The following is a 3,750-nucleotide window of genomic DNA, read 5'->3' on the forward strand; positions in this document are numbered from 1 at the left end:
CCTCTCTCTCCTCTCCCATCTGTCTCTCTCTGCTCTCTTCTCCCTCTCTCTCTCTCCTCTTTCTCTCTCTCTCCTCTCTCTCCTCTCCCATCTGCCTCTCTCTGCTCTCTTCTCCCTCTCTTCTCTTTCTCTTTTCTCTCTCTCTCCTCTCTCCTCTCTCCCATCTGTCTCTCTCTATTCTCTTTTATATATAATAACCTTTAAAGCAAAAAAGCTTCTCATAACACTGACATGTTGTATTTATATCTATGTATCCATTTTTGCTGCCATGTGATAATAATAAAAACACCAAGAAGGCGACCACCCCTAGTGATAGAAATGTGCAGTGTATAAAACCAAAATAAATGAATAAATAAGAAATATGACTACGACACAGTCATTAGATTGTCAGCTCTTTCGAGGAACAGTTAGTGACTTGAATAATATTATTATTAATAATAAACAGGATTTATATAGCGCCAACATATTACGCCGCGCTGTACATTAAATAGGAGTTGCAAATGACAGACAGACACAGGAGAAGGAGCGGACCATGATTGTGCATTTGTACAGAGCAGCAGAATATGTCAGCACTATAAGAATACAAGTTAATCATATTAATATTAAGTAATAAAAGTAAATTCATTCAATTATTCAACCAATCAATCCTTTAGATTGTAAGCTCTTTTGGGCAGGATCCTCCCGTGACATGGGTTGTCTCTGTCTGTCATTTGCAGCCCTTATTTATTGTACAGCGCTGTGGAATATGTTGGTGCTTTATAAATAAAGTTTAATAATAATGGTAATAAATTATAATCCTCATCTTTACCTTGACAGAGTAGATCAAGGCAGCGATCCCAATAGGAAAGCAGCAGCAGACCATGTTACAGATGGACCATATCAGGTAGTCCTTGTGCCGGATGGTGACCGGTGCCGTCTGCATGTCGGCCATGGTGGATGCGGGATTGTAGGAGTTTTTGGTGCCACCATCCATGTCTGGGATCTTTTCTTTCTTGCTCCTCTGCTGACTGATGTGAATATTCAGAATGAAGTGCTGGAGAGCTCCAGTTTATCCTATGAGGGAGGAGCCTTGGGGTGAGGAATTTGGTGTTTGACAGTTTACAGAGGCCGGGGTATAAATATGACGCGCTTCGCTCCCAACCCTTTAATGGACCTCTCAAGCTTCTGCCAATTTTTTAGTTGAGGTTAAAACTTCAAAAATGAAGTTTGTGCGTGCAAAGGCTAACGCTTGGTTTTCATTAGAGAGCAGACAAGGAAAATTCTTCTGATTAGAAACAGTGAGCTCTCTGCAAAGGTCTGACACGCCCCTTGCTGACTTTCACCAATAGCTTTGCAGCTAGTAAAGCTCTTCTCCCTGCTGATTGGAGAGCTCTGGTTGTGACCCAGCAGGGGGGAGTGTCAGATCTCTGCAGAGAGACCACTGAAGGTTTCAGGTGTATCTCTAGCCAAAGTTTTTTTTGTGTGTGTTGCAGGAAGAAATGGGGAAGGACTGGAACCCATTGCAGGTTTTAATTGCACACCAAAATGAAAAGGGTGCAAAAAGGTGTGGCATTTATAAGCCTTTTCTGATCAGCATACAGGAAGTGACAGGGACTGGGCGCTTCTGGCAGGATTTTCTGGTGGCTGGTGCCTTTGCAGCACAGGAGTACCAAGTATGAATCTCAGACAGGACACCATCTGCATGGAGTTTGTATGTGTTTCCTCCCATATCCCAAAAACATGCTGTTATGTTAATTGGCTCCCCCCTCCCATGAGATATGACTATGGCAAGCACATTAGATTGCAAGCTCCTTTGACTGACAGGTGGTCACATGACTATAACCTTTGTACAACACCATGTAATATGTTGGTGCTATGTAAACACACAATATTAATGTCCGGTTGAGGTCAGGCTGCATACATAGAAATACATATGATGGGGGTACAGAAAAATACCTGTTGATCCTACCAGAAATTATTGTGAGCACTGAATCCCATACAATGTAATCAGCTTTGAATTGTAAAACACCTAATCATAATGGAGCTGAGGGGAGGTATTTGTAGTCCAAACAGGGAGAGCAGCTTGGGTGACAACACTGCTCTTCCATAGATACAACACAGTGAGTGTGGTCACCCTAGGACAGGAAGTGAATTACTGTCAGGACCACCAGGTGGATAAAAAGTAAATGTAAGCTGCTCTATATGACGATTTGTTTTCAGTTATTACTTTGCCTTGTGTGGATACAGATTCCTTCTCTGAAATATTGCAGATGTCATGTAGGGGGCGCTTCTTCATAAACTCAGGAAAACTAATTAGCTACAAAAAAAACAAATTCCACCCTGGGATTTTATTGTTCTCTGTAAGTAATGAGCACTTTCCTGTGGAGGATTTGTGACCTTCTACACCCTCATCAAAATTGATGGCAGCTGGACGCAGAGTGCAGCTGAAATTAGCAAATTACAGCAATATACTCAACATAAACAATTGCAACATGCAAAAACTTTGTGTTTGTATTATTCAGCTATTGTTTTTTTAAATAAAATTCAGGGTGACAACACAGCTGAACTTTTTGGTAAGCACTCAGGGTGTTGTCACTGTAACAGGAAGCGACTTACAATTAAAGCTGTTTATTTAGATAAATATTTATGTCTTTGGTCCATTAATAGCTGTGCAGCTGGATCATCACTGGGGCTCTGTGCTTCTCTGTGCAAGGCAGGCAGATTATAGTTGGTGGGAGGAGCCAGCAGGGGGATGTACATGGCTTTCTGTAAACATCACTCAGCTCTGATGTAAGCAACTTGGGAGGGGATATGCAAATAACAACATGCCTTGATTGGTGGATGTCTGGGGGAGTGGCCTTCCTAGTCTGAATGTATTTGCATGCGTACCACCCTAGGTAGCGCCCACATGCGATGCTGAGCCTTTATGATTGAAAGAACTGAAATCCAATAATGAAAAAAGGGAGGAGCCTGAAACTGTCAGGCTGGGGAGGGAGGGGCTAGATGAAGCTGGACATCCTCCAGACAGGAAATGGGGCGGGGTCTATCTGACTTGCTGCAGATCTATTGTACATTGTGAGGAGCTCACAGTGTGCAGTAAAATCAGAATAAGCAGTCCAAGAGAGGAGCTGGAGGGCAGATTTTATAAAGGGGAGGCTGGAGGGCAAATTTAATGACGGGAAGGCTGGTGGGCAGATTTAATGATTCGCGGGCTGGAGGGCAGATTTAATGAAGAGGAGGCTGGAGGGCAGGTTTGATGAAGGGGAGGCTGGAGGGCAGGTTTGATGTAGAGGAGCACAGAGGACATGTTGAATAAAGGGGCGACTGGAGGGCAGATTTAAATATGTAATTATACGAGAAGGAGGCTCCATATTATACACTGATCATCCTTCTTTCCACATTCAGATATCCAGATACGTTGTTTTTGAGGAAAGTATTTTCGGTAAAGCGGAAATATTTTTCAGGATATTTATTTATTTATCTATTCATACATTAAAATATTAACATGAGGATGAAATGCAACCACAATGTAATAGGAAGATTCCAAATCTATTTGTTTCACTACAAAAATTTAAAAAGACAAAACCCACGCGTTTCGCATCGCCCTTTGGTTGCGGCTGATGTATATCTGAGCTACAAATGTACAGAGGTGATAGGTTAGATTATCAGCCACGTGCACTGCGTTGAGGTATGAGCGTGTCTTGTGTGCCCTGTGTGTGTCCCATGTGTGTGTCCCGTGTGTGTGTCCCGTGTGTGTGTCCCGTGTGTGTG

The 3,750-nt window shown here is 42.7% G+C and overlaps 1 long non-coding RNA gene across 1 annotated transcript in view; it reads right to left on the reverse strand.

The window, feature by feature from the left end:
* The window catches only part of LOC140340639 (uncharacterized), a 7,314-nt gene extending 5,824 nt beyond the window's left edge, over nt 1-1,490 (reverse strand). The window contains exon 1 of the long non-coding RNA XR_011922694.1: nt 809-1,490. This is a non-coding gene — a long non-coding RNA (uncharacterized lncRNA). The remainder of the gene's footprint in view (nt 1-808) is intronic.
* Between the last annotated feature and the right edge of the window lie 2,260 nt (nt 1,491-3,750).

Source organism: Pyxicephalus adspersus, chromosome 11, assembly GCF_032062135.1.
Source record: "Pyxicephalus adspersus chromosome 11, UCB_Pads_2.0, whole genome shotgun sequence".
Taxonomy (NCBI): domain Eukaryota; kingdom Metazoa; phylum Chordata; class Amphibia; order Anura; family Pyxicephalidae; genus Pyxicephalus; species Pyxicephalus adspersus.